We start from the raw sequence: 12500 nt of genomic DNA, 5'->3' as shown, positions 1-12500 counted from the left end.
TACCAATGCGAAGCTGTTTTCGTTAATAAATACGTAACTTGACAAGTAACTTGACCTCTGCGACCCGGAACTCAGCCTTCTTTAGACACGTAGAAACAATGGCCGAGGTCGTTAAGAGAGAAGTTCATCCTGGAAATTCTGAAAACGACAAAGCGGAATGTATCAATGATTGCCTAGCTTTTTTCTACGAAGAAAGAAAAGGTGGCTAAAACTACCGGTTGAAAAATAAATTCAGATATCGTGTCAACATGGAAGAAAGACGGGCAACCCTAAAACCTGGAATCCGGAATCCGAAATCACAGGTCATTGTTTTACCAATACGGAGGGCAAAAACTATCCTAAACTTTCATAAAAGCTACTCTTAGGCCTAATTAGGCCTAAACAAACGTTTTTAGGCTTAAGGTTAGCTTTTATGAATGTTTAGGATAGTTTTTACTCTCTGTATTAGTAAACAATGATGACCTGTGATTCCGGATTCCGGATTCCGGATTCCGGGTTGCCCAAGAAAGACAGCTTTGTAAGCTAAGGGTATGATGCTAAGGGAGCGCATTTGGTAAGTTTGTAACTTAGACACGTTTACTATTACTCCCTTTCTGACCTTTCTGCTTTGCTATTCTTTGTATCTGAATGTCCTTACAGTCTAGGGTCGTCTAAAGGTAATTCTGATACCGGTCTATATCGACTTCAAGGTCCTACGACTTTCTCGACCTTCTAATTTTTCAAACGATTATCGATATCGAAGAGTGAAAGGGTCATCGAACGCGCTCCGGAGAGCGATACTGATAGGATCGTTTTCACTGTCACGCAACGAGAAAATAAATCGAAAACCATTCAGTGGATATAGTCAAGGAATTGTAATGTCCTAGGAGATAGATGAAAAATGCACTTCTCCAAGTGTTTGGTCTGCGTTTTCCCAAACTTCAGGTATTCGTCGAGGATGAATAAGAGGACGCTCGACGCTCTGGAAATAGGGAGCTTTAGCACGCGCGTTTCGGAGACGTGGATGGCAACCAGAAGAGAACATTTCGCGTGCCAGGACAGTGGTGCATCTCAGATTTTTACACTAATCGTCTCTAATAGAGCAACGACACTTAGCACTGTAAATGTGGTTGTGTGAAGACAGGTAAAACTGGAGGGAACATTCTTCACTTCCGGTTGCCGTCCGTGTCTCAAAAATGCGCTTCCTTATTTTCTGGTCAACTTCTCATGGACCTTCATACAAACGAGCTCTCCCGGTAAGTACAAGAAAACTGATTTACGGGTATCGATCAGCAGTATCGACGCGTAGGCATGCATTGACAAGCGTAAGTTTTGATGTGTTTATTTTGTGGAAAATTGTTCAGGTGTAAAAGTATTACGTCAAGTGTAGACGTAATCACGTAATTATTGTTATTGTTGCGGTGACGGTGTTTCGTCGACTGTTCTTGCGGTGATGCGGTGTTCGTTAATATTTTTTGCGGTGTTGCGGAGTTCTTGCGGCCCTGGATAATACAAACGGAGCCAAATAATACCAGCACAGAAGAGGACAATCAAATGTCCATAAGCCGAAGACCTATGGATGTTATAAACATTCTCCATAAAAAAGAGAGTGATAAGGAGAGCGATCCATGGACCTATTTACAAGACATGTCTCTGATGCCACAAAATACTCACGAGATCAGATCCAAATACAATTAAATTAAGTTTGGTAGTTTAAATTAAATTTGCCAGTCCTATTTTTCAAACAATCTATCATATATAAAACCAGGTTCCCCAAAACATTAAAATTTCGCAAAAGCTTTTAATTTAATTAAGAAGTGGTCTTAAACAGCGAAGCACACAATTGATACCACCAGAAATTTCAATTCTTAGATATGACACATCAGCGATCTTATTTTGAATTAATTCTAGTAGTCTTTTTCCCTGCAGATAGCTATCAACTATGACAGGCTCTCAGAAGTAAAATCCCCAGCTTCTTTTCACGGAATTCAATTGGTGGATTATCTGCAATTGAATCCGTCCCATCACTCCCATGGTAATAAAATTAAGTTCAATAGGATTACATGTTGTGAAAGGAAACAGGTTTCAAATGTCCATGCGTAATGTCGTTATTTTCTTTCCCACACAAGCGTTTTTGCAATTTTTCAGCTCTTAACAAATACACCCAAAACTGAATGGAGTCCAGACGAGTTTCAGTCGCGGAAAATTAGAAGCTAAGAAACATGCAGTGGGAAAATAATTCAAGTAGGCACACATGGCAGATGTCTCTGTCATCGTTGGTTTAAAATCGTTTATGCACGACAATAATAATTATAAGTATTTACGGCTGAATTTTACAAAATTTCAAAGTGGTATTTAAAATTCCTCATTTTGGTTTGGCCTCTTCTAAACAATGGTCCAAACAAGAATATGGAACCGCAATAGTTGGGCATAATAGGAACATGCGAAAACGCGGATCAAAGTAATCTTTAACAGACAGCAATCTCTGGTTGTATGTTATGACTCGAAAGGAAGTTCGTTTTAAAGCGGTTCTTTTCACGCATATAACATGAGACTAATCTCTAAAACCAAGCCTGCAGCGGCGATGAAAGTTGAATCAGTAACAAGCGCTAAAATTTCATAAACAGGAGCAACGCCTCATGGCATAAATGCCTGCAGGCAATTTGCCACGCAACTCTATTCTAAATTCCCTTATCCACTTCTCTTCAAATATAAACGCTCATCTTACTATGAGTCCAACTTAGTGAACACGTCTTGACCTCTAAAATGATAACACTACAACAGCGTATTTCGAAACTAGACCTCAACCGATGTCTGGATAAATCAATGGCACAAGGGGTTCAAGGCAGAATTTATCAAAATGTAACACAGACTGCATTCGGTTATACGCTCAGATTTCATGTAAGAAAAAGGTAAAACCAACATTTTGTCTCCTTGGTGGCCAAATAGTCCATAAAACGAGTCAAAACTTACCCTTTCAAGTCCTTGTTTTTTGTAACATGTTCATGTCCCTCTCTGTTGACATGTAGATGTCGAATAGTGCTGTCATACCTAAACCCATTCCCGACCTTTGATGCCTCCGACGACGAAGAAAATCACGCAACGTTTAATCACAAGTACCCAGGTCTCTCGAGGCCAGGAGTCGTCCCAGTGTCGCGTGAGCCTCTTTTGGCTCGTCAAGCAATCTTTCTTCGAACGGAGAGAAAACATTGCATGACGAGCCAAAACCGCATAGGAGGCTAAGGGTCTTTTGTTGAAGAATTAAGGATTCGATTACATGATGAATTCACTTTGCTCCACCCACAGGCGTAAAGTTCTTGTTGGGATCAGCGCCCGCAGTCCGGGCGTATTGTACAACATGGATTGTTGCTACGTACCAATTCATGCACTGAAAATTATTCGTCCTCTTTTCTGTTGTAGGGATGACGCATTGGTGAGAGCACTCGCATCCCACCAATGTGACCAGGGTTCGATTCCCAGACTCGGCGTCATATTTGGGTTGCGTTTGTTGATAGTTCTTCTCTGCACCGAGAGGTTTTTCTCCGGGTACTCCGGTTTCCCCTCTCCTCAAAAACCAGCATTCGACTTGATTTGCGTTAATTGTTAATTTCAGTTGACAGTGTCCCCATTAGCGCTCCAGCGCTAGAACGACTAGACACTTAAATGAAGTTCCTTTCCTTTCTCAGTTACAACCTTCTGCGCAATGCACAATGTTCACCTTTTTACGTATTTCAGTAAACTGAAAAAGCTCGGTGCACGGTAAGGGCTATCAAGAATTAAAACATTTCAAAGACATAGCATAGCGCTTTAATAGAATCCAGTGTTTAACATAATGTCAACAAAGCAGAACCAACCCTTTTGTACACATAATCCAAAAACGAAACAATCTTGTCATTTCCTAAACTGTCTCGATAAACTTCTACAGCTGTGAATGCTTATGCTTTATTTTTCGACAGCAACAACAATGCAGGAGAGATATGCTGTCTGCCATCCTTGAAGTACTTTCGGCCTTGACTCGCTCCTGTGTATTAAGTTGTTTATCCATGATTATTAAAGAAATAAAAACGCGTTGTTGAGTAAAATATAAACAAGCGGGGATTTCTATTAAAAACACGAGAGAAGTGCCGAGCGAAGCACAAGCCGTAAGCGAGTGCTTCCCGCGCTTCTCGATTTTTCTTAAAAAATTCCAAATGTTTATACTACTCATCAATGCAAGAGGAATAAGTTTTTAATTTCTATTATAAAATATTAATGTCCAGGAGAAATTGTGCGATCTTTTTCACCGGAAGTCAATTGATTGGACCAATCATAGCGCGCACAATTATTCAAAAATGTTATGTTCTAAATACAATAATAGGGAGCTTAAGCAACGACAACGGCGACGGCAACGAGAACGTCATCTCAAAATATAAATTTGCGTTATTTTAATCGCTTCGAGACTATTTCAACGTTTTTAATATGACAAGGGTGTGGTAATTCCTCAAAGATGACACCAGTCGGAACGGCACTCCATTTTAGGAGAGAAAACGAAAATTTATCCTCAAGTGCTGACGTTCTTCATAAAACCAAAAACTTGGCTATTTCACGTTGTTGTTTTGCTGACGACGGCAACGAAATGGACAAAAGTGAAAAACGCACGTGCAGGGCGTGCAAAGCTATTGTTTTTACCCACTAAATATGCAAATTTTTTGACGTTCTCGTTGCCGTCGCCGTTGTCTTTGCTTAAGCTCCCTAATTACCCGCCGAAACCCGAGGAGGCAACCTTAGAAGCCAACGCGTAAAAAGGGAAAAGATGTAAATTTGTAGATATTTACACATTGGTAGATATTGTAAGGGGAAAAGCAATCTCGATTTGCTCAACTGGGTGCGCAAGGTGTTCTGGGTAATAATAATAATAATAATAATAATAATAATAATAATAATAATAATAACTTTTATTTAATCACGGAATCCTTAGCACTAAAAAGTGGTCTTCTAAAGAGCCGTCCGTATTAACACTAATATAGCTAACACTTAAAAATTACGGGCTTTGTTAAAAGAAAATCTTATATTAATTAAACGCTAATTAAGTTCTACATTAGTGGAATAAAAACTATTTAAAGTAGTGGCGTGCTTAGCCTCCGTTGACAGATTCTTCCATGTAACTGCGCCTCTATAAAGAAAACTCTTTTTGAGGGCCTCTATGTTCGGCCGTGGAATAAACAGGTTGTGTTGGACGCCCCGAAGATTATGTCTGTGAATGGTATTTACACTGGCGAATTTGTCAGACAGATATTCGGTTACAAGGCTATTTACTGTTTTGAACATTAAAGATTTCAGTTGTTTATCACGTCTGTCAGCGAGGCTTTTCCATTTGAGGGCACGACTCAAAATCTGCGCAGATCTGACATCCCAATTAGACCCAGTTATTCAGTATGCGTACTGCTTCTCTAGTTTTTGGCTGAGCCATTACCGATACAGCCCCACACAGCGCTGCAATAATCGAGATGTGAAAGAATCAGTGACTTAAAATTGTGACTTGGGTACTTTGGGAATATATCGGTCTTAGCCACCGACGACTTCAGAGATATGATCTTCCCACGAGAATGTTTCATCCACCTGAACGCATTTGTAAGTGTTAATTGAATGTTCATCGAGGCATATGGCGATTCACTAGGGAGCTGAGAAATCTTGTTCCTTGTGCATGTAAAAAGACACTTGGTCTTGAGGACATTCAGACTTAGACGGTTAGAGTTTGTTTTAGATCGCTTAGATCGTGGGTCAGGGATGAAAACAGCTCTTCAGGGTTTTGGGGGCATACGTGAGAATAGTGTCATCGGCGTACATCCTCACATCTGATAGAAGGTTACAGTTCGGAAGGTCATTAATATACAATAGGAATAGTAGGGGGCCGAGAATTGAGGATTGAGGCACCCCACAACGTATGAAACTAGTTTCAGAAAATTACATTGTTGATAACTGTAACCTGAGTATCAGAGAGGTAGTCTCGAAAAAGATTAAGACTTGCACATTTAATCCATACAGCTCCGATTTTGACAGGAGGATCCTGCGGTCAATAGTATCAAATGCCTTTTTTAGGTCAATAAACAGAATGGCATTTGTCCAAACCATCGTCTGTCACGTCAATAAGAGCTGTAAGAATATAGCCTGCGAACAGGCTCCCGGCGAGGACGGAAATAAAGTTAGCATTCGGCGCGCGCGAACCAAAAAAATTCGGACTGATATTTCGAAAGTAGCTTGTTCTCATTTAAATATGTATATACCTGATTGAAAATGGCTTTTTCAAAGAGTTTGGCTATTACAGAAAGTACAGAGATCGGCCTGTAATTTGCTGGGTCGACCTTAGAGTCAGCTTTGGAAATTGGAGCACTCTTCCAGTCTTTTGGAGTGATAACAGTGGAAATAACTAAATTGAAAATATGTGTCAGGGAAGACGCAATAAAAGTAAACGATAGCTTTGGAAGGCAAGTTCGAACACCATCTTAGGTCGTCGTTTTTGGGTCTTCATTTTAGAGACACCCCTATCACAAGGTTCAAAAAAGTCACGAGAACTGACTCGAGGGTGATTTATGTTAGACGCTAAATTGGGGCCTATATCGGTAAAATGCTGTTAAATGCGTTGCTTACCTCATGAGTGTGAGTTATCTCCGTGTCACCAATGGCTGAGCAAAGTTTTTCTTTCACGATAATAACTAGAGTCACGAGGCAGAAAGTTACAATGAACATCGATATCAAAGTGTGGTTCGATTGAAAGTGAGTAATTTTCGAATATTTATAGCGATTCCTTTTACTTTGAAAGTCAAACATCATAGTATCTGATAGAAAATCATATTCCCTGAGTCAGAAATCGATTTTTCATGCTCAAACAGGGGCGACGATTTTTTGGACATGTTACAGGTTGAAATTAAATTCAGGTCCATTTAAATCAAACTAGGTGAAAGTAAATCAAACTAGATAAATTGAAATCAAACTAGGTGAATTTAGTTAACCTAGGTTCATATCAACTGTTTGTAAAGGGATTTTCTTTATGGGGTGTGGTTGCAAAACAAAAAACCAAAAAATCGCCTTTCCCTTCTCCCACTTTGTTCTTTACTTATTCTCTTTCTGTCTATCCCTATCCCTCTTAACCTTCCATCCTCTGATGCATTCGTCATACCTACCACTATTTTACGTACACTTGACCCATTCAATTCCAATGTGTATGTTACAGGTAAATTTGAAATTCAGGTTGAAATGATTTCAACCTACACGTAAATCTAATTTTAAACTAGGTTGAAATTGAAAGTAGGTAACATCAACAAAAAGTCCAGCAATTGCTAGCAAGTACGTGTATATTGGTAAGTAAGTAAATCGGTGCTGGAAGTAAGGAGATGTGGTTAGCGTACGTTTTTCATGAGTTGGTCTGTAAAAATGTCTTTGATTGTTATTAAGTCTAAGCATTGATTTTAAATGGTTAGCATTAACGTTGGGGTTAGGCATACTGTGCATGATAACCAATTCTGCTTTTTTTAATCTCAGAGCAGCAGAAAAACAAAATCTTGATTAATAAGAATTACCTTCATGTGACTTTGTTTTATTTTTATTTTTCTGGTTTTTGGAAGGAAAAAGACATCCAAAAATTGTATAACCGTAGATTATTGAATGATGTACAGTTCAGTACTGGTACAAATGTAGTTCAGCAGAAAACCCCTTCATGGTTATAGGTACTTGAACAATCAAATTCAATTTTTTTTCCTGGTAGTTCACAAAGTTTTTAACTTTTATTAAACAGTCATTACGGTATGTAGTTGAACAATGTTCAAGTACTTATAACCATAAAGGGGTTTTCTGCTGAACTACAAAAAACGGCTGCAAGGAGGCTAGTTTTCATGCTTGAAAGCCATGCTTTCACTGTGATAACTTTCGTCAGAATCCATTGTTTTTTTTTTATGAGAAAGTTGAACAATAACACTGCTCTATTGCAAAAAACAATTAAGACAAATTGAAACTTCGCTCAGGCTTTCAATTCGCAACTTCACTCTTGGTTGCCATGATCATGGTCAGGAGATAGAAAAATACTCAGTGCCCGCTCCCGGAACCAATCAGATTGCAGGATTCTCAGGATACCGCCCGCTCACGATCAAAGAAATAAATAAATCTATTTACTACAAATCGTGGTCTTCCAAAGGAATACAAAACGTCAGGCAGTTAATGAAAGACACAGATAACCTGCTATCTTTCACTGAATTCAAGGAACGCTTCGACGTCAAAACAAATTTTCTTGTTTATCACGGGGTGGTATCGTGCATAAGATTGTTAAGGACTGCCATAGAAGACAAAAATGAAAAAAACAGAAAAATCAACGCTTTTGTAGAAAACTTCATAAAAGCTCCTAAACCCAATAGATTGGCTTACGAAAAGCTGATCAGCGCTAAACAGAGCAGCCCTAGGAAAAGCCAAGAGAAATGGTGTGTCGACCGCAGCCTTCAGTGCTCCAAAACAATTGACTGGGAATTGGCTTACAAACTCCCTTTCTGCAGCACTAAATCTACCAAATTAATTATTTTTCAGTTTAAACTACTTCATAGGCGTTTAGCGACAAATGATTTTCTAAATAAAATAGGCATTAGAGAAAACGATATTTGTACCTTTTGTAGAACGGAAAAGGAGTCTCTTTTTCATTTATTTTGGTCGTGTAGCGAAACGTCTTGTTTTTGGCGGGGCTTTATAAAATGGTTGGCCGAAAACCAAATAAAACTAAAATCCAACATTCTCACTCCGGATGTAACAATTGGCCTGAGATGGGACACCCTATCTAACATAAAGCAATACTTTTACTTCCTTGTTGCCAGATATTACATATGGTCCTGCAAAACAAAGGAAGTACTCCCAAAAATAGAAAGATTTCCTAGTTTTCTATCTTCTTTAGTACCTTTTAAATCTTAAACCTCAACAAAATAAATAAATTAAATTAAATTAAAACATGTTTAATATAAACGATTTTAAAAGGAAGCCATGCATTCAAGGAATAGATTAATAATTTAGCTGAGAAATCGTAGTAATGACTTTTTTTCTTTTTTGTTTATAGCTTACTGAATACATGTATGTTATGTTATGTATTGTATTATTGTATTCCGGTGTAAATAATGTTGTTATTTAAGAAATAAAAAAAAAATAAAAATAAAAATAAAAACAGTAGAGAACCGGTTTCACTAGTTTAGTTGCTGACGTTGCCCCGCAAGCACAAATCAGTCACAAGTTCTCGGTTGTTTATAATTCATTTCCTAAACATTTAGTGCAAAAAAAGTTGGATAATAAATATTGGGACTGAAAAGAGGGACTCCTCATCAAACTACCGAAGAAAGAAAGGAGATTTGAGCGGTCTGCAGTAACTACAGGGGATTACACTTCTATCAATACAGTGGCAAAGTCCTAAACAGAATTCTTTTGGATAGAATGAAGGCAGCAGTAGACGATCAATTACGAGACCAGCAGGCACTTGTGAGAATCCTCCACAGTTATGCGAACCCTCGACTGCGTCTCGCGTTTGCATAACTGTCTGGAATTCTTCCAACTTCCCCGAGTGTTTAGATGGGGCTATGGAAACAAATGCTTTTATAAATATTTCTCAAATAATTCGGCAAGTGTGAAGAAACAAATGAAGAAAAATTCTTGATTAAAACAAGATTTCCTTGATACACGCGTCATAATTCCTACCATCCAATCAAAACGAGCGGCTGGTGGCATATAACCTCTCAAATTCGTGTGATGTCACAGCCGTTTTTCAACTATTCTTATCTACACACAGCTATTGACCAATGAGAGTGCGCGACCTATCCTAATTATTTTATATATGGTCTTGTATTGTCTTGCATATGTATTACATTGTTAATTGTGGATCCAGCCAAGCCATAGACCCTTTGCATAACTGGCCAATGTACATCTTAAGCCTCAACTTCATGTGAAAAATCCTTTTGTCTAGAAACATACGTACTGGCTAAGGACTGCACAAAGTATAGGCGCCATATGCCAAGGGTCTATTAACACACCTCTTCTGTATAAAGATGTGGCAGTCCTGTGCATCCGATTGAGTAAATTTTTAATGGCATGCATTCTTTGTTAAGCCACACCAGGTGAAATTATGGATTTGACCACATTGATCTACGCGGTCAATTGTTACGAACAAACTTTGCTGTTTTGTTTTTTCTGTAACTCAAATTCGACAACATACAAGATAAATATTATCTTACAACAAATGATTTGTCCGTTCTTATCCCAGACACATCAAGCATAGTAAGATAAGTTATCGAAATTTGTCCCTCTAAGCCTGCGTAGCTAACGTGTGTTGTTGGCGCGAGAGGGATAAAGCCGCGCTGAGAATGCGGAGCGCCCCTCCCCATACTCCGCGCGGCGACGTCGCTGGTTAATTTGCCTCTCGCCAACAATCCCGTCAGCTAGCAGCTGGGATAGAATTCCAGGTTGGCTAACGTGTCTAGAGATGTGTGTGCTTAGGGAACTGCGATAAGCCGAGCGAAGAAGGTGGGTACGAACAGCAACACTAAATGATTCAGATCTCCGATCACAGCTCCCTTAAACAGAGTCCTCTCCTAACAGACCCAGTGAAACCCGACCCACAGTTGATTATTCTCTTCCTTCACCCAGTGAAACATTTAGCCTCAGAAATGGACCTTTTGATGCACCCTTTTGTTCCACCCAAGAGTGGCATTACTGCCAAGTCTCACATCTAAAGAAACATTAATCTGTGCAAATCCATTGCAAAGGAGAAGAGCGCAAATAAAAGCAATTGAATGCGCCTATGGCAGGCTTATAGGTTCCATATGGATTGTTAACTAGGAAGGTTGATCTAACAGGTTTATTTAACTGGGGTGCCTTATACAAGTCGCCTTAACTTTGTGCTTTACATTTGTCGTTTCTGGCACCCAACGCATCTGTTCCTCATATTATCTGTTTCCCCAGAGGGATCTTGCTGGCTGGCAAAAATACAGGTTGTGTCGATGAGCTGGTCTTGGAAAGTTGTTATTGGAGAGTTCTGGTGGTGGTGGGTGGTCTGGGAATTACGGCCGTTGTCTAGCATTTCAACCTGTTATTGTCCCGGTTTTGGTCGCTGTTTGTTCGGTCTTTATGGATCGAGGGATTTGAAAGCGCGTGAGAATTTCTGGCTGTGAAAATAAATTTTATCAGCTGGCTGGGAAACCAACCATATTATCTACACTGGACTGGGAATTTCGATTGTTGTGTCTATCCTGGAAAAAGGGAACAATAAATGTTTTCCCACCAACACTGAAAAACACCTGAACATGCCTAATAACATTTATTTTCATTAACGGGGGTGTGACATAAACCACAGTAGCGGCGGACAATTAGGTTCTCATAGATGCGATGCCCCTGTCTGTCTGGAGTAAACTGTTTTAGGCAGCTTAGTGGGCGAATTGTAAGGGTGGCCTCTACTAGGTATGAGGTGCGGTGTCTGTTTTTCAACGACCTAATGTAATAGCCCAAGCGCTCTCACATGTTTGGATAGCAATGCATCATCTGAATTTTATATCGTCAGTAAGCTTGCTGGTCTAGCTCCAGCCAAAGTTTCGTCCTACAGAACTATAAAAGTCTTTGTTCAGAGGCCGGGAGATCACGCAACAGCTTCACTACATCATCATCAACAAGGGGGGGGCGTCCGACCGTGGATTTGTGCGAGGCGCCTGAGTTAAGACAAAAGAAACCCGTAGTGGCGTTGTAGTACAATAAGTTTTCGCTGAAATGGCTTTTAAAACCCAAGAAAATCTCAACTGATTTCCAATTCATGCACTGGATTCTTGATCAACTCTTCCCCACTGATGAAGTGAATCTGCTTTAGAGGAAAGTATTCAAGCCATTGTGTTTAAATGATCAACGTAACTACCAATGGTGACGAATCGACTGTTCTTACGAAGAATGCGATGCTGCGGACTCCTCAGTGACGTAACTCTCGAAGGATCGCTCAGAGAACCGTTGGTATTTTCAAGCACTGGCGGTAATCGGAACATCGCGCGGATCGTGGGATCCCGTACCACTACCAACAACTTAATAGAAGGGACATTTGAAAGATCTTTCTGGGCACGGCATCAGTGACAAAGTAGGCCGCGTTTTCTCCATTGTTTGTTTCGTTAGAAAAAGACAGCGCGCTGTCGCTGTACCAGTTGAGTCCAAGAACATAGTTTTCCCTGTCTATCAAGAAGTGAACTTCATGCTTACGGCTTTCACGCTTGGATGACGAGCCAAAACTCAAGGATCCCTTGTACCGCCTTTCTTATTCCGATAATAAGAGCATTTGGTAGCGTCTTTCTTGTTATCTTTGTTTCTGAGACGGTATAGAAACCTCTCTGGAGTAGTCTGTTGCATTTCCGCTTTGCTTCCAAAAGAAGGGGAGATTCCTAATACATCTTCATCACTCAGTATTACCTGTTAGCATGGTGGAACTGTAGCTCTGGTAAACTCAGAAGAATACCATACATGTTGACAGGAATACACTCCCCAATAAAACATTC

The 12500-nt window shown here is 39.7% G+C and overlaps 1 pseudogene; it reads right to left on the bottom strand.

The window, feature by feature from the left end:
- The window catches only part of LOC138013895 (heparan sulfate glucosamine 3-O-sulfotransferase 3A1 pseudogene), a 7668-nt pseudogene extending 4588 nt beyond the window's left edge, over window positions 1–3080 (bottom strand).
- Between the last annotated feature and the right edge of the window lie 9420 nt (window positions 3081–12500).

This window comes from Montipora capricornis, chromosome 1 (assembly GCF_036669925.1).
Source record: "Montipora capricornis isolate CH-2021 chromosome 1, ASM3666992v2, whole genome shotgun sequence".
Classification (NCBI taxonomy): Eukaryota; Metazoa; Cnidaria; class Anthozoa; order Scleractinia; family Acroporidae; genus Montipora; species Montipora capricornis.
This window is presented reverse-complemented; position numbering and strand designations above follow the sequence as displayed.